The following is a 22,172-nucleotide window of genomic DNA, read 5'->3' as shown; positions in this document are numbered from 1 at the left end:
TTGGAGGAGGCGGCAGGAGCTCTTAATTGATATGAGAGAGAGAGAGAGAGAGAGAGAGAGAGAGAGAGAGAGGAGAGAGAGAGAGAGAGAATATGTGCGTGAGAGAGAGAGAGAGAGAGAGAGATAGAGAGTAATATGTGTGTATGTGCGTGAGGAGTGTGAGAGAGAAAGAGAGAGAGAGAGAGAGAGAGAGAGAGAGAGGGAGAGAGAGAGAGAGAGAGATAGAGGTGAGAGTATGTGTGGCGCCACAGTTGTTGGCTCAGGCCCTGTGCACGAGGGCAGTGTCGTGTGGTCGTGTGCCGACTCCTGCCGATAGCTGCCGCTGCCTTCTGCTGCCACCACCGTCGTAAGACTGTGCCGTTGTTGACAGCCCTACCACCACCACCACCACCACCGCCGCCGCCAACACCACCACCACCACAATATCCCTCACCAGGTAGGCTTGACTCTCTCTCTCTCTCTCTCTCTCTCTCTCTCTCTCTCTCTCTGCGAACTCACCTATCAATGAGGGGGATATTTTTATATCTGGCACAACGTTTCGATTTCGAATCAGATTGTCAAGAGGCAGTTTGTGCATCGTTGCTACAAGTGAAGGAAGGGTTGTTTTGTACCGTCTTCGGTCTTCGTCGTCGTCGTCGATGTGGGTCGGTCTCCGGAAGGGTTGCCTAGACCTAGTGGACGCCGGCGGGAAGAACTGATTTTTTTAAAAACTCGACGGATCTAGTTCGTAAAGGTTTTCTTGTCAGTTGCTCGTGACGAGAAGTGTCAGGTTGTAGGGAAAACACCGGAGATAAGCCTTCTCGAAGAACAGGTACCGATCCGTCGGTATTATTACCGGTATAGGATTTTCCTCCCGGTGTCTTCATCACCTGCCCCTGACGGCGACCAGTGAACTGGAGGGCGATTTCGAACGGAAAACTTTCGACGGAAAACTCTCAGAATCAGTGGCGCTCTGAGGATGAGAGAGTGAAACAAAAAAATCTCTTAAGAAGTTTCGCAAATGGGACTTTTTGGACTTTCTCCACGAACAGAAAGTGAGAAAAGAAAGTAAAAACTTAACTTGATGTATGGCAACTTTCCCGGAGAGACATTGACGTGAAGGTAACAGTACCGAGAGATTCAAAACTAGTATAAGTCCCTGTATGAGAGAGAGAGAGAGAGAGAGAGAGAGAGAGAGAGAGAGCGGAACCTCACCTATATACAGAGTCTTCTTCTTTCTAGAGACGATTGGTTCAATGCGCAGGCATCTGACACTGTCGCTGACGTGTTTCACCGAACTTTTGTATTTTGTCTTATTTATTAGTGTATTTTCGTCATTATTTTGTAACTTCTTCGTCCCGTGCGAAATTCTCAATGACTGTATGTATCCATATACACAGTTCCTGTGTGTATGTCTGTTCCATAATTCATACGTATACATGTGATAAGTATATGTGCGTTTTTACAGTATACATAGTTTTACTCTGCGTATGTATCTGTTCAGTGATACATCTGTGCACGATGTATGATAACTGGGTATTGTTGTGGTCAATAAACATCTATCAGGTTATCTATCTACCTATTTATTTGTTTATTTATTTATTAATCTATTTATTTATCTATCAATCTTTCTGTATATTCAAACACATTACACACAAACTTACTAGATGCCTGCCTCCGTTACAGCGAAAACTCCTTATCTCTCTCTCTCTCTCTCTCTCTCTCTCTCTCTCTCTCTCTCTCTCTCTCTCTCTCTCTCAAGGTCTCCCCTCCCCTGGGCGAGGAGAAATGAAATAAAAGGTGTCAATAATGCATAAGTGTCACAAGATGCTACATCTCTGCGGTCCACTCTCGAGGTCCGGCAGGCTTTATAAAGGGTATTGGTTGGCCAGTCGGAGGCTATCCACCTTTCTCTATAATTTATTGCTCCAGCCTTATAGGTTGACCGATATGCCGTCTCCTTGTGTGTGTGTAAGTGTGTGTGTGTGTGTAAGTGTGTCTGCGTTGTACTTGTTTTCTTACTTTGCTTTTGATTGGTAATTTTTTATTTGTTCGTATAAGTATGTGTATATTTCTGATAAATATATATTATATATATATATATATATATGTATGTATATATAATATATATATATATATATATATATATATATATATATATATATATATATATATATATATATATATATATATATATATATATATATAAGTATGTGTGTGTCTTTAAAACTGTCAGTGTGTCTGCCTGCTTACCACATATTTATTTTTATTTTGCTTTTGTATTTTTTTATTTGTTCGTATATATTTATATTCTATTTTTTTAATTCGTTTGTATTTATAATTTATATTTATACTGTTTTCAATTCTCTTGCGTGCGAATGTATATTTCAATTTTATTTAATTTATTTAACATTTTGAGTTCGGTGAAAAAAGGTTGTCAGTTTACAAACTTTTCATTGGACTGATTTTATTTCTCTCTCTCTCTCTCTCTCTCTCTGTAAGGTCTCTCATTCGATCAGTTCATAAACATATTGTTAATCTATTCCCTTGATAAATCGTCGCTAATGTTATTGTTATAATTTCATTAAATGTTCACATGGTGTTCTTATGATCTCATAACTGCCGTTGTAGCTATTATTTTAATTCTCTTAAGGCTGACATAAACATCCGTGTTCTCTATTATTATTATTATTATTATTATTATTATTATTATTATTATTATTATTATTATTATTATTATTATTATTACTGCTGCTGTTGTAACAAATATCATCTCATTGTGATGGTAGTCAGAATGTTATTATTATTATTATTATTATTATTATTATTATTATTATTATTATTATTATTATTATTATTATTATTATTATTACTGCTGTCGTATGAAATATCATCTCATTGTGATGGTAGTAAAAATATGATTATTATTATTATTATTATTATTATTATTATTATTATTATTATTATTATTATTATTATTATTATTATTATAGAGCATCGAGATGAAATAAAATTTCCGTTTGATTATTATTTGTAGTGAAGAACTCAGGTAAATAGTATTGCAAAATACAGAATATATATATATATAAATAAATTCATCCATTGTCGAGAGTATTCTTCTTGAAGCTTCATGTCGCAAAATGGGAATGATCCCCAACCATAGTAACCAGAAAGAATCTAACAGTTCTGGTAAAGACGCAGTTAAGTTGGAATCTATTGTTCACGAATATTTGATAAATTTGATGAATTCGCTGCCTTTATGTTGTTCATTTAGCCTTGTTCAATTGTATATTGTTAATGTTTATGCTGACAAATGATTCCGTAAATACGACACGTAATTATATAGAGATCTCTATACCTGATTGTTTATCGCCGCTTTTCGCGAATATTTCTTGTTCAGCCCCTTTTTATATTCGCTTGATTTTTAAACTGTTTTACTACGAATGTGATGTAATCTTGCGTCATTGTTTGCCGTTTGTTCATTATTTTAGGTCTTGTTTTCCTCGTTTCTTTGTTCGTGACAATGTCATTGTTACTGTGTAATGTGGTCGGTTTGTTCCCTGATTTACCTGAGTGTGTACCTCGATAAGTTTGATTTATTGCTTTGCAATTTTATTTTGTATAATCTCTGTAACTTTTACATTGCAATCTATACAATATACCCGAGATTTGCCTGGATAAGTTTAATCTCTATAACTTTTACATTGCAGTCTGTGCAACATACCCGAGATTTGCCTGGATATGTTTAATCTCTATAACTTTCACATTGCAATCCGTGCAACATACCCGAGAATCGCCTAGATATGTTTCTCATTGTTCTTACAACTTTGTCTAATCACTATAACCTTTACTTTGTAACCTGTGCAACATAACGCAAGATTTACCTGGATGTGTTTTATTGTTCTATAAATTTATTTTGTCCAATCACTGTAACCTTTACACTGTAAGGTATGCAACAGCAGGCCCACGAATCCCCCGAAAAAATCGGCGCTTGTGGGTCCCGCTCTCCGTTGGGGAGGGCCATGTTTTAGCCACGTAGTGCCGGGATTTGGAGTAGCCGAGACCCCGTTAAGGCGGGGAGGCGTAGGGGCAGGGGGCGGAGGAGGTACACACACGTCTTAACATTTATGTAGCAAGTCATAAAATCGCTTGGTTAACGTCTTTTATGTATTTGTGGTAAGAAGGGCTGTTTATTTAGCAGCTTAATTATAAAGTGATCGTTCTGCATTTATCCTGGGATAAAAAATATATGTAAGTCATATTAAATTTCTGACAGTGTTCGTAGTCACTCATGTTTATACTGTGTGTATATGTGTATATACATATATGTATATATACATACATACATACATACATATATATATATATATATGTATGTATGTATATATACATATATGTATATATGTTTATATATATATATGTATGCATATATATATATATGTGTGTGTGTGTGTGTGTGTATATATATATATAGAGAGAGAGAGAGAGAGAGAGAGAAGAATAAGAAATAGCTAGATCAGCTCATGAGTAAGCATTTTATTGAAGCGCATTGTTTCTAGGCTACAACAAAGCCCATCATCAGGCTTCCTCATTTTTTTTTAATACGTACACACTGTTATTTGTAATACGTACACACTAATATACAAATTAAAAAGAAACCAGGACAGAAGATTAAAATTGTAAAATGGTACCTAATCTATGAATGTGAAAGTTTTAAAGAGAATTTTAACTAGACATATCTGTGAAAACCTTTGTAAGTTTTGGCAGTAATAAAGATTAGTGATGTGTTGCAGCTTCTACACTCTCTCTCTCTCTCTCTCTCTCTCTCTCTCTCTCTCTCTCTCTCTCTCTCTCTCTCTCTCTCTCTCTCTCTCTCTCTCAGTTTCTTAAACAGCTAATATATTTGAATATCAGCATCTGAATTTCTCCTTCCTAGTGCTTAAATATTATGGCATTTGACGGACGATGACATAATTCTCTCTGGAAGCTTTGTTGCTGTTGTATTGTAGTTGTTGTTGTTGTTGATGTTGTTTTAGGCGCTGTTGTTTTCGTCTCTGACATTGCGTCGGTTATGAGCGCATGCCGTTCGCTTAGCGGGCTTCCCCAGGTATTTCTCCTTACTCCTTTCGCCGTTTATGTCATCTCACATAACTGTTGTGTCTGATGTTTGTGTATTTCACAAATTCAAGTCTTGTTGGTTTCATCTCTGCCCTTTCCGTTGTACAGTTTCTTTTACAGTCACGTATTGCAGTTGGTAGGGAATTTTTTTATATTTAATATTTTCATTTTTCTGTCTCTCTCTCTCTCTCTCTCTCTCTCATCGGCTTTTATGCTGCTTTTGTTTTGACATTTTTCCTTGTATGTCTCTCTCCTATTTTCTTGTCTGATAATTTGGTTTTATGTGTATTCTGACTCCAGTGAATATTATAAGTTATCCATTTTCCTTGTATGTCTTACGTTATATATATATATATATATATATATATATATATATATATATATATATATATATATATATATATATATATATATATATATATATATATATATATACATATACACACACTTATCTATCGGTCACTTTTTATGACTTACTGTTCAAGTCCTCGTCATACATTTTCGTTTATTTCGATTCTCGTTTCGTCATTCTCACTTCGTTATTGATTTCATTGTACATCATACAGTGAATATTCTCATTTCCTCAAACAGTTAAATCTGTACAAAGTGGAATGAACCACGACGAAGTGATGAGATCAGAATTTTCAGAAACGTAAAGAAAAACATTTCCAGTAAACATCACCTTTCTTTATATTAATTATTATTTCACGCGAGCCTCACAAGTTCTGACAACTTGGTGATGACCTTATAGTGAAAGGCTTAGAGCGTATTACGATATGTCAGTTATCGATTTCACGTTCTTTTATGTATAAGGAGATATGCAACAGTTCAGTATTCAACTACCAGGGGCGCAACTTTGGTTAAACCTCAGGTCATCGAAGCCTGCTCTGATCAGCTGACCCTTTTGGTCAAATCTCAGGTCATCGTAGCCTGCTCTGGTCAGTTGACCCTTTTGGTCAAATCTCAGGTCATCGTAGCCTGCTCTGGTCAGCTGACCCTTTTGGTCAAATCTCAGGTCATCGTAGCCTGCTCTGGTCAGCTGACCCTTTTGGTCAAATCTCAGGTCATCGTAGCCTGCTCTGGTCAAATGACCCTTTTGGTCAAATCTCAGGTCATCGTAGCCTGCTCTGGTCAAATGACCCTTTTGGTCAAATCTCAGGTCATCGTAGCCTGCTCTGGTCAAGTGACCCTTTTGGTAAAATTTCAGGTCATCGTAGCCTGCTCTGGTCAAATGACCCTTTTGGTAAAATCTCAGGTCATCGTAGCCTGCTCTGGTCAAGTGACCCTTTTGGTAAAATTTCAGGTCATCGTAGCCTGCTCTGGTCAAATTACCCACCCCCTTTATACTTAGCAACCTGTCCTGACCTCATATGTGCTGTTGTATCTAATGGAGTTAGGGAAATTACTCTGATAAGTTGATAGTTGCAGCCATTATATGCGCAGGTTAAAAAGTACACTAAATAAATAATCGTTAGGTAAAGTAATAGTTATAAGTGATTGATTTATGGCTACGCCATAAATATATATTAAGTATCTATTTTCAGTATTTTTATTCAAGGTCATGTCTTATTTATTTAACTGTGCTCGTAATATTGTAAAGGAAATTATGTACTATATACAGGAGAGAGAGAGAGAGAGAGAGAGAGAGAGAGAGAGAGAGAGCGAGCGAGCGAGCGAGCCTGGTAAATGGTTTGTCCCCTTTGACCACAGATTAGTAGCAGTGTTTTCGACGTCCCGCTTCAGGTTCCCCCCTGCAGGGAAGAGAGAGAGAGAGAGAGAGAGAGAGATTAGAGATTTTAGGGATGGCTAAAGAGGGAGAGAGTGATAGAATTCTGAGTGTATAGCTTGATGAAGTGAAATGAGAGCGAGAGAACTTTGTGGAGAGAGAGAGAGAGAGAGAGAGAGAGAGAGATATCAAAAGGGTACCTATATGTCTCACAGGTGAGGCCGTCAGTCACTTCGGCAGGTAGGTTAATCCTAGATTGGTCGCCATTAGGAAGGTAGAGTCTCTGTTAATTGGTAAACAGGTAAATGACAGGTGAATTCACCGTTGTGTCCTTTTGCGCCTCTGACTGATTTGCCTAATAGGGCTGAGAGACCTCTATTTAGGAGCGCATTACAATATTAGACTGGGTATTTTAGTCTTTCGTAATAAACGGTGATAACGTTAGCGGCTATTAGGCGGCTGTGAATTTGCTCGTGTGTGTAGAGGTTATATATATATATATATATATATATATATATATATATATATATATATATATATATATATATATATATATATACTATATATGTGTGTGTGTGTCTTAAATATACCTACTGAGTTATAAGACCACTTCTAGAGTTGGTTAGCAATGTCTTTTGCTAGAGTATTCTTTTCGTCTAAAGTACACTTAATAATTTTGCCTATTCTTAGTTTTCCTGTTTCCCTAAACATCTGAGTGTATACCAAGCTTTTTGTCCTGTTAAAATTCCTCTTAATTGTTGTAATAGAATGTTATTAAATCTATTGGAGAGAGATGGTGGACTCATACGATACTAAGAAGGCCTGCCTTTTTTTATTTTACTTTTTCTTTTTTTTTTTCACAGGTCAGTCAATTAAGCTCTAGCTTTGCTGATCATTCGTACGTTTTTTTTTATAGGAAAGATCTACTGGGGACCTCCTTTTCACGTCTCAGTGATATTTACCAATCCACTTTTGCTGGATTTGGGTGAAATCCTTTGTCGCTACTCTTGTGATATCTCTGGGGCAATTGACAGTGTCTAGTCTGTCTCAAGTCTCCGTTGGCCAAACTTCCTGTCTGTAGATTTACTTTTTAGTTTTCTCTAAAAGAAAACTATTATGCCGTCTTTGTCTGTCCGTCCGCACTTTATTCTGTCCGCACTTTTTTCCGTCCGCCCTCAGATCTCAAAAACTGCTGAGGCTAGAGGTCTGCAAATTGGTACGTTGATCATCCACCCTCCAATCATCATACATACCAAATTGCAGCCCTCTAGCCTCACTAGTTTTTATTTTATTAAAGGTTAAATTTAGCCATGATCGTGTATCTGGCAACGCTATAGGACATGCCACCACCGGGCCGTGGCTCATACAGCATTATACGCTGTACAGAAAACTCGACTGCACCGAAGACACTGCGGCGCAATTTTTTACTTGTTGTAATTCAGATGAGTTCATTGCCTCCAAGATACAGTTACTACCTGCTGAAGTCTTTTATACTTTTGACATCTAAGTTGAGAGACTGACATCTGTCGGTATTTTGAGGTGTCAGGTTACGTCAGACTTGATTTAAAATGATCGTTTAAATATCTGAAACTCAGAAGTTTTTATAGTTTTGTATGCTTTTTTTTATTTATGGTTTTTATTTATGGTACTGTAAGTTGTGTTCTTCATCCCCTCGTAGGGGGGCGTCAGCAACTTCCAGGGGGGCGCGAGCCCTAGGGAAAAATTAAAATTCTCTAATTATATTCGTTATTCTCTTAACAAGAGTCACTAAGAAGCAGTGGCAAGTATGTCACTAATTCATTCCCAAAAGAATAAAATACCCCTTCTCTTCCTCTTTTTTTATTTTCTTTAAATCTGGGAGGGAATTTTACCCGTAGATGCAAGGGGGGCGTGGAAGGAAGGACCAACTTTCAGAGGGGGCGTGGTCATAAAAAGGTTAAGAACCACTGCTCTTTGAAGTCCTTATATATTCTCCGTTTTGATTTCTGATCTCAGATTGGGAGTGAGTTATCTTCTATTTTTTTCTGTCTCCTCGATAGGACTGAATCAAAGGAAGTTCTGTGATCGATGTCCTCCTCGTACCATCCTCTCTCTCTCTCTCTCTCTCTCTCTCTCTCTCTCTCTCTCTCTCTCTCTCTCTCTCTCATGGAAGCATATTTTCCCCTTTTACATATATAAAATTTCGACCTCTAATGGAGAGTCCTTCTCTGTCTCAAAAACCTCGTAACACCCACCGGGCCACATCTTCCCACATTTTTCAGGAAATCAGGAACCGTTAGATTACATGATCCAGTGAGACTTTATTTCCCCCGGCCGCCAATATTTGGAACTTTCTTCCTGGTTCTGTTTTCCCCGGCCTATAACTTCCTGTTCTATAGTTTTATATTAGGATTTCTTTTGCTTATATATTTCACATTATATATATATAATAATATATGTATATATATATATATATATATATATATAAATGTATATATAGATATAGATATTTATATACAGTGTATATATATATATATATATATATATATATATATATATATATATATATATATATATATATATATATATATATATATATATAATATATATACACATGTGTGTAACTTTAAAATTTGTATGCACATGCAAATACTCAATACATACACGCATACAAATATGCATTAACGCACACTTTCCTATTTGCATATCGAGAGCTTCGCAAGTACCTGGAGTGACATTCCCACACATCTTCATATTATTATTAATGGAATGAAGATTTGTGTTATTGTCTTTGGTCACTGATTTTATTTGTTTTATTTATTTGTTCACGTGTCGAAACACTCCCCCTTCCCTCCCCCCCTCCCACCGACGTTTCGTTATTCAGAGCAAGACCTAAATGAATTGCAATTAGAGTGAGCTCTCCTCCCCACCCCACCCTCCACTCCCTCTCGATTGTATAGATTGAACGATATTTAATGATTTCGTTTAATAATCAAACATGAATACCGTCATCAACTGAACGATGTTTATCGATTCGGTTTGTGATCTACGCGAGTAAATGGTTATGGGGGAGGTGGTGTTGGGGTGGTGGGGGGCGGCGTGCCATGTTTTGTGGGTTAAATGGTATTGTATTGCCTCGTAGATTTCCAAATGGAGGAATTGTTTTCAGATTGTTTGTATTTTTTTTTTTATTTCGTTGTCGCTTTTCCAATGTCGTAGATTCGGCTGTGGGCCATAATTGTGGTTTGGGGGCGATCTTAAAATATTCATAGGAATTTTTTTTGTCAAATACTTGTTTACCATTGACTACATAGTGTTTTAAGAAAGTAAATATTGCATTACTTTACTGGCGTTGGACGAAATGTCAGTTCTTCTAATATGTCTTCATAAAAGTAGCATATGTATATATGTGTATATATATATATATATATATATATATATATATATATATATATATATATATATATATATATATATATATATATATATATAAGACTTGATGTGAGATATCTTTAACATTATTCAAATAAAACAAAATGTATATTGACGGGTGTAGAGGTTAGGTTTTAATTAAAGATCTTTGACAATCAGTGAAAAAAATAAGTTTCCAAAGGGTTATAATTCTACACATTTTAAATGGTATAGTTTCAAAAGAGTAATTATTATTTTATCACTTTATTCATCACTGAACTTTATTATATTAATTCCACGAGGAGTTTGTAAACAATGTTAAGCTTCGGAACTTATACCTAACGCCCATCGAAAAAAAAAACAAGGAGGACCCACTGTGGGTATTGCAGTACACCACATTCGTCCACATTTGCCTACATTCGTCCAACTTTCGTCCACATTTACCTACATTCGTCCAAATTTCGTCCACGTTTGCCTGCATTCCTCCAACTTCCGTCCACATTTCATCCACAGTCGCCCACATTCTCCCACATTCTCCTGCATTCGTCTACAGTCGCCCATATTCATCAACAATTCGCCCACATCCGTCAACAATTCTCCCACAGTCGACCACTTTCTCACTCATTCGCTCACATTACTCCACATTCGTCGACAATTCGCCCACATTATTCCACATTCGTCGACAATTCGCCCACATTCGTCCACAGTCCCCCACGTGCGTCCACATTCTTCTATAGCCACCCACATTCGTCTACAGTCGCCCACATTCTTCCACAATTCGTCCACATTCGTCAACAATTTGTCCACGTTCGTCCACATTTCGTCCACATTCGCCCACGTTCGTCCACATTTCGTCCACAGACGTCCACATTCGCCCACGTTCGTCCACATTTCGTCCACAGTCGTCCACATTCGCCCACGTTCGTCCACATTTCGTCCACAGACGTCCACATTCGCCCACGTTCGTCCACATTTCGTCGACCATCGCCCACATTCGCCCGTGTATGTGGCACCGCTGTATGTTACGGCTTTAGTTGACCTCGACAGCTTCTGTGACGTGAGAGATTCATGTTCGGGGAACATGCACAGGATCGTCACCTACTGGTGGTGGATTGGTGATGGTGGAGAAGGGGTGAGGGGGAGGGGTTAGTTCCCCCCCTCCTCCTCCTCTTCCTTCCCCATCCCCCTCATCATTCCTCTCGGACTCATAGCATTTCCCCTACCCCTCTAAACCCCCTACCCCTATTCCAGTAATAAAGTGAAAAAAAAATAAATCGTTTCCACACACAGACATTGATCCCGTTCTCCTTTTTCTAGTATTGCGTTCATATTTTTTCCCCCTGGTGACTAAAAAAATTGAAGGTAATTGTGACGTTTATATTTCAGGTGTGATATATATATATATATATATATATATATATATATATATATATATATATATATATATATATATATATATATATATATATATATATATATATATATTTATCATATTTTATACACACTTGCTTCATGTCCTGAACAATCGCATATTCTTATGCCTAACGCGCATGCCATAGATTTATTTTATCTCTCTCTCTCTCTCTCTCTCTCTCTCTCTCTTATACTCACAGACAATTACATATTCTTATGCATAATGTACATGGGAATGTATCGCAAATATCGGCTTACGTGCATATGCCATTATAGAGTCTCTCTCTCTCTCTCTCTCTCTCTCTCTCTCTCTCTCTCTCTCTCTCTCTCTCTCTGACGATTAGTTATTCTTTTGCATAATTCACATGGTAATATATCGCAGATATCAGCTTTCGTTCGCATGTAATGCACGGGCCAATGTAGATTCTCTCTCTCTCTCTCTCTCTCTCTCTCTCTCTCTCTCTCTCTCTCTCTCTCGTGTCATAGCAGCTGATGACATCTGCGTTTGATCGAGGCGAAGTTGTTGTCTTGCTAGAAACACACACACACGTCACCGGAATCTCTCCGTTGGGTCTTTTGTGCTGTTCTCTCTCTCTCTCTCTCTCTCTCTCTCTCTCTCTCTCTCTCTCTCTCTCTCTCTCTCTCCCCTTCTTCTTTTGGTCTTTTTGGTGGCCTGGTCTTTTGATTTTTCCAATCCCCTTTTCGGTCTTTCTAAGACTCGTCTCTCGACCTGTCACTTTTGACGTCACGATGTTCTTTCCATGTTTTTTTATTCCGCTGGCAGATGTCTGTCTGTCTGTCTGTCTGTCCGTCTGTCTGTCTGTCTTTCTGTTTGTGTGTGTCTCTTTGCTTTGTTGGACTTTTTCTTATCTTTATTTTTTATATTTTTTTTCTAGGCTTCAGGGATTCTTTTTCGTTTGATGTCCGTCTTTTGAGTTGGACATTTGCATTTGGTATTATTATTATTATTATTATTATTATTATTATTATTATTATTATTATTATTATTATTCATAGCATGTGGTATAATATTGATCATTATCTTTTTTGTTATTGACATGAAATATATTATTATTATTATTATTATTATTATTATTATTATTATTATTATTATTATTATTCTGTTTTATACTATGTTATTTCTACTACTACTACTACTACTACTACTACTACTACTACTACTACTAATGTAATAAATAATAATAATAATAATAATAATAATGATAATAATATGTTAAGGGTTACCCGTTCTTTGTTGTATAATTTGTTTGCCAAGAAAAAGCCCCAAGTTTGCTCAGCTAGACAGTTCATCAACCCCTTGTTGTATGCAAACCGGCACTAGTTCTCAAGCGCTGAATTTTCCTTTGTCTTCAATTTTATTTTCTCTTAAGAAAATTATTTACATGTAATGGATAACACACTGCATTTCTGAGTGCTGATTTTATGTCAAGTCCAGAGGTATATTGAATTTTCGTTCGGCTGTTATTATTCTTTTAGGAATATTTTCTAAATGTATAAGAAATAACAATTCTGAGTATTGATTTTATGCCAAATCTGAATCAAGAAGTCTTTTGACTAGTGATGACGTCACTGCACACTTGGGAAAGGTGTATCGAGGAGTTAATAGCTTCAGGTAATGCATAAAAGCACTGCATTGCATTGTTTTACCTTGCTTGATTTATAGGATCATTACGCTTGATTGCTATATTTAAGCTGAGTCACTGGAGCATTCCGTTTACGGGTTACTGTGTTATCGATTCACTGGACTATCGTGTTTAAGTTTTATACTGTTTTTTGTCTCGTAGGAGTATTTTGTTAATATTTATCCTCAACCTGTTTGTTAATGGTAATGTGTTTGATTGTTAAAATTCACTTAATTCACTGGAACGTCGTGCAGTTGCAACTTCGAAAGTTCAAGCGAAGGTGCAGTGCATTGCTGCCCTAGTACCATTCTCCTTGCATTTCAATACATTTTTTTTTATGTTTGTTAATTTGTTAATTTTATTTTTAACAAGTGAGTGGGATCTCTTCTTTCTGTATTTCCCTTACGTCCTCTTACTTCTTAATGAACACCTTAATATTCTTTCAGAGCTTGAATTTCAGTCAGTGGCCCCTGGTGTGGGCTTGTTCCATAAGAATAGATTTCATCTTCTGAATAATAATAATAATAAAATAAAATAATAACACATAATAATAATAATAATAATAATAATAATAATAATAATGGAGCGTTGTGTTTCAATCTTTATTGCATTTTGATTAATAGGATCATTTTGCGTTGCTTTGTTAGTGGCAGTCTCACTCAAGCCAAACTCAATAGTCTTAGAATTTTTTTCCTTTTTTTTTTTAACTGAGCTTTGTAAAATCATCAATACTGATAGTTAAGTCATCACGTTAATTCCCTTTGGAAAGCCACTGCTGATACATAACTTGGTTTTGTGAGTCACGTGGAATACGTGAATTGCTTTGTGGAAGTCAGTCTCGATACGTGAGTTGCTGGGTCCTGGTGTGTGTGTGTGTGTGTATTGCTTTGTAAGAACCAACCATAAATTTCTCTCTTCTTTGATGAGTTGTAAGTAGAGGAAAAGCGTCTGTCAGAATTGAAGGTATTTATCGATGTATTTTTTCGTTTGACATGCAATTCCCGGAAGCTTCGTGTAAAACATCGATTGCAGCGCAGTTCCTTAACCAGCGGTTATACGCGGAAAGCAGCGTTTTAAGACAATGCAGTTTTGCAGTCGGGTGAGGAAAGTAGATGGTTCAATTTTTCCTTCCATTTTTTAGTTTTCTGTAAAAGAAACCTATTGTGCCGGCTTTGTCTGTCTGTCCGCACTTTTTCTGTCCGCCCTCAGATCTTTAAAACTACTGAGGTTAGAGGGCTGCAAATAGTTATGTTGATCATCCGCCCTCCAATCATCAACCTACCAAATTGCAGCCCTCTGGCCTCAGTAGTTTTTATTTTATTTCAGGTTAAAGTTAGCCATAATCGTACTTCTGGCAGCGCTATAGGTACCAATAACATGGGCCACCACGACCGTGATTGAGTTTCTTGGGCCGCGGCTAAGAGTTTTAGGGGCCGTGGCTGAGGCCACCACCGGACAGAAAACTCGATTTTTTACATGTTTACCGTGGCTGAGTTTCATGGGCCGCGGCTAAGAGTTTTATGGGCCGTGGCTGAGGCCACCACCGGACAAATAATTTTCTTCGGCGCATTTTTTACTGGTTTTTCTTACTTCCTGTAGTCATGGGTACATAGGTTCACTGAAGCTTCGTGAAAGGTCGATTCAAGCACAGGTCTTTAACCAGATGTCACACGCGGAAAGCAGCGTTTGAAAGCATTGCAGTGCTTGCTGTTGGTTGATGACAGTGGATGGTTCAGTTTTACCTTTCATTTTCTTTTTTTTTTTTCCTTTTGGGGTATATAGGTGTACCAGGATCCCTGCCCCTTCGACCCTTGTTTAAGTAAATTTTAGTTTCATAATTGTCTTTATTTTGAGGTTTCATTGTGAAATTTATTTTCCAGAAGGCAATGTTGTCGTGAGCAGTTGGCTTATAAATAAAATCATGCCGCCTTTTTCTGTGTAAACAATATTACACCATATTCTACCCTGTAATTAAAATCCTGCCGTATTTTTTCCCAGTAAACAAAATTGCAACCATTTTGTTGCCAGTAAAAAAAATCATGCACTAGTGGAATCACTTATGAGTAACCACTCCTTAGCCTTCAATGAATATAAGTACTGAGATGCCCAGCATCTTCCCAACAACCTCATGCCAAAATACCCAGCTTGACCTCACCATCACCACCACCACAACCTTCAACAACAACCAATAACGGCAGTGCCCAGCAGCTTCCCAACAACCACATGCCCAAAATACCCAGCTTGACCTCACCATTACCACCACCACAACCTTCAACAACAGCAGCCACCACCAATAACAACAATGCCCAGCATCTTCCCAACAACCACATGTCCAAAATACCCAGCTTGGCCTCACCATTACCACAACCTCAGCAACAACAACAACAACCAGTAACAACAATGCCCAGCATCTTCCCAACAACCACATGCCCAAAATACCCAGCTTGACCTCACCATCACCACCAACACAACCTTCAGCGACAACCAATAACAAAAACAACATCCACCTACCTTAACAATCAAGTCTAAATCGAGAGGATGACATCAACCATTCCCATTAGCAAAGAGTGAAAAACAAATACAGGTGTAACCAAAAAAAAAAAAAAAACTAGGAAAAAAATCATTAAGAGTGAACAGTCATTGTCAGCGTTTCCATTATCAGGGCAATGCGATGCGTTTCAATTAACCCCCTCCAGCTCATAAAAAGGGAAGTTCATGTACCATCGGTAATACCGTAATTAAAAACAACAATATTAAACAAGCGGTAGCACCGTCGCCTCATGCATGGCAGGGGGCGCTCTGTTGTAATAGAGTCCCCGTTGTCTCTTTTGACCTCTGGGTGCGAGGTCACAGAGAGAGAGAGAGAGAGAGAGAGAGAGAGGGGAGAGAGATTGGGGGAGAGAGAGAGAGAGAGAGAGAGAGAGAGAGAGAGAGAGAGAGAGAGAGGAGAGAGAGATAAAAGAGAGAGAGAGAGAGAGAGAGAGAGAGAAAGAGAGATTGAGAGAGAGAGATTGAGGGAAAGGAAGACACAGAGAGAGAGAGAGAGAGAGATTTAAGAGAGTGGGGAGAGAGAGAGAGAGAGAGAGAGAGGGGGAGAGAGATTGGAGAGAGAGAGAGATTAAGAGAGAGGGGGAGAGAGAGATTTGAGGGGAGAGAGAGAGAGAGAGATTGAAGGAGAGAAAGAGAGAGAGATAGGTTGAGGGAGAGAAAGAGAGAGATTGAGGGCAATGAAGACGTAGAGAGAGAGAGAGAGAGAGAGAGATTGAGATGTAGTATGTATGTGTTGACTGATAGTGTGTACGGGTAAAATTACGGATTATATATAATTACAGCTGCGATTGTTACTAATAGCCTGTGTTAAAAAGTTACGACGAATTCTAAAATTCTGGCCGTGAAAGTTGGTAATGCCTCCTGTTAGTTTTTAGATCTTGAGAAAATTGATATTAATGGATATGCCTCGAGAAAAAATATATTGAATAAGCTTGTTTTTCCTGTCGTATCAGTTGGAAAACGTTTTAGAATTAGAGCATTATTTTTATTTTTTTTGTTGAGTAAGTGATCATGTCTATTTTTTATGGTCAAACCATCAGAAACACAATTTCTCGACCATGTACACTTTTAGAGCTATTTTTAGCACAAATTCGTTGCCTTTTTTTTATTGTGCGTCATTTATAGCACAAGGCTGGCGACCTTTTCATAACAAACTAAGTTTAGCTTGACCTTTCTCATTTTTCGAGATGATCAATTATTAGCCCCGCCTAATGACCTTTTCTCATTAAGCTTTGTACGCCGAGATTTTCGACTCGATTCCTGTTGAGGTCCACTTCGACCCCCTCCCACACACACACACACACGCACATGCACCTGTCTGTAACCTTATTGGTTTTTTATCTCACGCCATACAGATATATATTTACATATATAGATATGTATGTATATATATTTCATATATATACATATATATATATATATATATATATATATATATATATATATATATATTTTATATATATATATATATATATTATATATATTATATATATATATATATATATTATACATACATACATATATATATATATATATATATATATATATATATATATATATATATATATATATATATGTATATATGATCTCCTCGGTGCTCTTTCCTCAGGAAGATGGGATATGGCGTTAGACATCGGTAAACAAATTAAATTAAAGTCTCTGATTCAAACGTTTCTCGCTTTTATAGTTTCAAAGATTTGTAACAGAACAAGATTCAAATTAACTCATTCATTCGTTCATTTATTCCCTGTAAACGGAAGACTTACCATGCATACCCTAACAACCCAGGAATGTGAACCCCCAAAAAAAAAAAAATCTTAGCTTCTGCAGTGCATTCTCTCGCCACACTCACGTGAGCAACCATCGTCACGTAGCGCCAGGTAAATTCCAGTCGATAAATCAATTAGCATTGACACCAGCATGACAGGTGTCATACTTCAGGCGCCGCCCTCCCCCTCCCTCCCGAGAGGCTCAGATATCACAACGTAATATTTTGACGCACTTACCTTTCGTCCCCTTTTGATCAGTGTTCCTCCAACGAGGAAGTGGTGGCCGCCGTGTGTATGTTGTTCTGTTATGCGGAGGAATTCTTAGAAATCGTTATGTTGTTATGCAAGGAATTCGGAACTGGCGCGTTTGATTACCTGTTAAAAGGAGTACTCTTGATTTTTTTTTTTTTAATTCACGCACAGAATTTAAACAAATGTCAGCAGTACTCCACTGTGTGTGTGTGAGATAGCTGTGTTGTCTATTTTTGTTTTTTTCTAATTCGGATTTCAGTGCTCTGTCTTATTTGTTTTGCTTTTAATTTTTGTTTATGGTGTTTATTGTTGTTGTATTGTTATTCTCCTAATTTGGTTGAAAGTAGTACGGTTGCTTTTCTTTTTATTTAGTTCAAGACAGTACTGTTTCTTTAGATTTTTGTTATAATCTGGTTTTCGTTTATCTTCCAGTTTGCTTCTAAAGAGTAGAGTATAATTGGTTCTAGATAGTAATGGTGGTTTTTGTTTTCTATTTGATTTTGTCCAAGAAAATGCAGATATTTTTTGTTTATCTTCCAGTTCGCTTCTAAAGAATACTAATATTATATTTTGTCTACGTAATTCATCCATAGATATTGAATTTGGTTCTAGATAGCAATGCTGCTTTTTGTTTTAATTTTTATTTTGTCCTATAAAACTTAATTATTTTTGTTTATCTTCCAATTCATTTCTAAAGAATACTGATATTATTTTGTCTACGTAATTCATCCATAGATATTTAATTTGGTTCTGGATAGCAATGCAGTTTTTTGTTTTAATTTTTATTTTGTCCTAGAAAATTTAATTATTTTTGTTTATCTTCCAATTCGCTTCTAAAAAATACTAACATTATTTTGTCTATGTAATTCATCCATAGATATTTAATTATATCACCTGTCCGCTTTATAACACTTAACCCGAAATAAAAAAAAAAAAACTACTCTCGGCTCTGTTATTACGATTTAGGGCCTTCTGATACCAGTCCGAGACCCGTAATTCCCGACCAGTAAAGACGGCAACACTCGGTGACTCACGTCGGCGATTCGCTTCCGTCCTAAACGGGAGTACGACGACTCAAGGTCAAGGCCTTTCCGAAGCAGGGTCAGTTGGTGGCACCGGTAATGATGACTCACGGCTTGCGCGGAATATGGAAATATTCTAGACATGCGATAGGTGTCGAATCTACGGGAGTTGCCAGTCGGTGAATTCAGGCTGCGCTTTTTGTGATCGATTTTGTGTATCGTATCGTTTGGGGAATTGTTGTGTTCGTATCTGTCAGTGTTTTTGTATTTTATTTTTTTGTGAGGGGTTTAGCACTCACTTTAAACTGGAGAGTGGAAGTAAATTATTATTATTATTATTATTATTATTATTATTATTATTATTATTATTATTATTATTGTTGTTGTTGTTGTTCTATTTTATTATTATTATTATTATTATTATTATTATTATTATTATTATTATTTTATTAATGGTTGATATTTATTATTATTATTATTATTATTATTATTATTATTATTATTGTTGATGTTGTTATTATTATTATTATTATTATTATTATTATTATTATTATTATTATTGTTATTATTATTATTACTCGTCAGTCAATTTACGTGGGTTTGATTTTAACTTTGATTTTCGTATCGTTATGAAATGTTATCATAATATGGAGGCGTTGCCCTTGCATAAGCTTGGTATTCCTATGTTGATTTTTATACTGTATAATGGCGGACAGAATTGTTAAAAATATCAGTGATTAAAATAGAAATTAGTGATACCCTAGTTACTAGTGGTCTTATAGTCATGACTGTGTCCCTGACATTATTATTACTAATCGTTATGACATGATCGTAGTAAATAATGTTATGATTTTCACCGAGTCGCAGCCTTGATATTTACAGTAGTCTGTTGCGGAATCGAGTATAAATTTATAAGACTTAGCTTCAACGATTCGGAAGTTCTGATGAGAGGTGTCAGTTGGTGAATTTTTTTTCGTTTAGTTTCTGTTACTTCTTTCGAATGAATACCACGTTATTCCTCGGAAGCTCGAATTTCAAGTCAGTGGCCCCTGTTGGGCTTGTTCCATATGAATGGTGTTCATTTTCTGTAATAATAATAATAATAATATTATTATTATTATTATTATTATTATTATTGTTGTTGTTGTTGTTGTTGTTGTTATTAGATAATAATAATAATAATATGAAATTGGTCTAGTAATAGATTAAACAATTTCCCAGTATTTTTCGTTTTTTTTTTTTTATTCATTTTTATATACTTTGATCAAAGTTGGTCTGATAACAAGGATCAGGTTTTGTCTGACAGACCGACTAACTACAAGTATAAACAAGCATCTTCGTCTTATATAAAGTAGAATTAAACGCCTATGATATTCCAAGTCCCCATTCCAACAGGCTATTCCGGAAGGACGTAAATATTGGTATATTTACTAAACCTACTTCGCTGTTTTTGCTAAACCTACTTCGCTGTTTTTATACCTTACAACTGTTTATATAAACCTTCGGTTGCGTGGTTAGTATACAGCTACCTATATATACGCCTCACGGATCTGTGGTTATAGAGTACAGGGTATACAACTCCCGGTTGTGTAGCTAGTATACAGCTGCTTCCATAAACCTCCAGGGTCTGTTGGTAGTATGCAAATGTCTACATACACCTCTTGGCTATGTAGGTAGTATACAGTTGCATTCATAAGCCCCCAAGGTTTGTTGGTAGTATCCAAGTGTCTACATACACCTCTTGGCTGTGTAGGTAGTATAGGCCACAGCTGTTTACATAAACCTCCAGGGTTTGTTGGTAGTATACAGGTGTCTACATACACTTCTTGACTGTGTAAGTAGTATACAAGTGTCAACATACACTTCCTGACTGTTTAGGTAGTTTACAGATACTTACATAAACCTCCAGGGATTGTTGGTAGTATCCAAGTGTCTACATACACCTTCCGGCTGTGTAGGTAGTATACAGCTGTCATTGCACAATTACTTTTCTGTTTAGCATTCAGCCTACCGGCGGCTTAAGAAGTCCCGGTCTTATCTCCCTGGTGACAAAAATAAGCTGGGGCGGCGAGATGCGAATATCAAAATCACTCGCTAAATAAAACTGCCGGGAGGTTGGGTATTAATAGCTCCTTACAGAAGTGGCATTTACACTAGACCTCCTTCCTTTTGGAAAAGTAAAAATAGTTTCTAAAAGTTTGCAAGCGCGAAAGGAGCGGAGAATTTTATGCTTGTTTTAAACTGTTGCGGTTTTCAAAGTTCATTGGCGATGAAAATTATAGTAGCCACGGCAGTTGTGTATTAATAGTCTGTTACAAAAAAAAAAAAAGCTTGTATGGTAGGCCTTCGTTACTTTTGGAACAGTAAAAATAGTTTTAACTAATTTGAAGAGTACGGAATTAGCGGATAATAATATGCTTATTGAAAACTGTCAATGTTTTTAAAGTCCATTGCAGTGAAAGCAGGTAAATTATACATTATTTATTTGGAGAAATAGATGGAATAAAGTATGAAATATAAGGGAGAAGTGAATTTCATAAATGCCTTTGAGAGAAGTGAATATTTTAGATGCAGTTGAGAAATAATTGAAATAACGAGATGGTTACGAGCAGTGTATTTGATGATATTACGAGAAAAGTTGCAATGGGTTAATTAAGCTGCTGTGAATTCAGTGGCTGCTGTTTTGAATTTGCATGAGGTTGCTAGATAGATGACTTATGGGAACGCTGGTGCTGTGTGTTGAGTTTTGAATTAGTGGATTCAGTGACTGCTGTTCTGAATTTGTATGAAATTGGTAGAAAGATGAATTTGTGAGAAGAATGCATTTCAGTGATGCTTAACCGAAGGATGAATTTTGAACTGATAAATTTTCGAGAAGGATGAATTCGACTGATTTTATTGAAAGCGTGAATTCAGATGAATTCAGGAGTACGTCAATAGTAAGTGAATTTAAATGGCAGGAGATGGATTTAGACATTAGGATTAGGCAATGAGCCTCGACAGGATGAGGATTGAGGCTGATCGCCAACAAAGCGCATTGTATACGCATTTTATTCCAGCAGACCTGTGATCTTTAATTAAAACGAATCATTCATGTTCATTTCATCATCATCATCATCATCACCATCATCATCATCACCACCACCACTGCCATTATCACGGCTGCTGACACTTTCATCATTAGGCAGACGGTGACGTAATAGCGTTGTCATCTGATGTTGAATGTATATAAATATGTAACGAGATTCTGACAAACACGCTGTTATTGTCATCTTTTGTTCTTTTGTTGTAACAAAGGCAACTCGACATC

At 36.7% G+C, this 22,172-nt stretch overlaps 1 protein-coding gene across 27 annotated transcripts in view; it reads left to right on the top strand.

Annotated features, from left to right (window-relative positions):
* The window catches only part of Mef2 (myocyte enhancer factor 2), a 790,604-nt gene that overhangs the window by 657,048 nt on the left and 111,384 nt on the right, over window positions 1–22,172 (top strand). For 2 of the 27 annotated variants that reach the window (XM_067106421.1, XM_067106428.1), the window contains exon 1: window positions 570–1,101. The exons of 21 other annotated variants lie outside the window; for them this stretch is intronic. The gene's annotated coding sequence lies outside the window, so the exon portion shown is untranslated. Of the gene's footprint in view, window positions 1–196; window positions 437–551; window positions 1,102–22,172 lie in introns of those variants that run through there. 4 more of the 27 variants (XM_067106444.1, XM_067106427.1, XM_067106420.1 and 1 more) reach the window with 4 other exon arrangements.

The sequence above is a fragment of the Macrobrachium rosenbergii genome, chromosome 7, assembly GCF_040412425.1.
Source record: "Macrobrachium rosenbergii isolate ZJJX-2024 chromosome 7, ASM4041242v1, whole genome shotgun sequence".
Lineage (NCBI taxonomy): Eukaryota > Metazoa > Arthropoda > Malacostraca > Decapoda > Palaemonidae > Macrobrachium > Macrobrachium rosenbergii.
The sequence above is the reverse complement of the archived record's forward strand: the minus strand, read 5'-3'. Positions and strand labels throughout refer to the sequence as shown.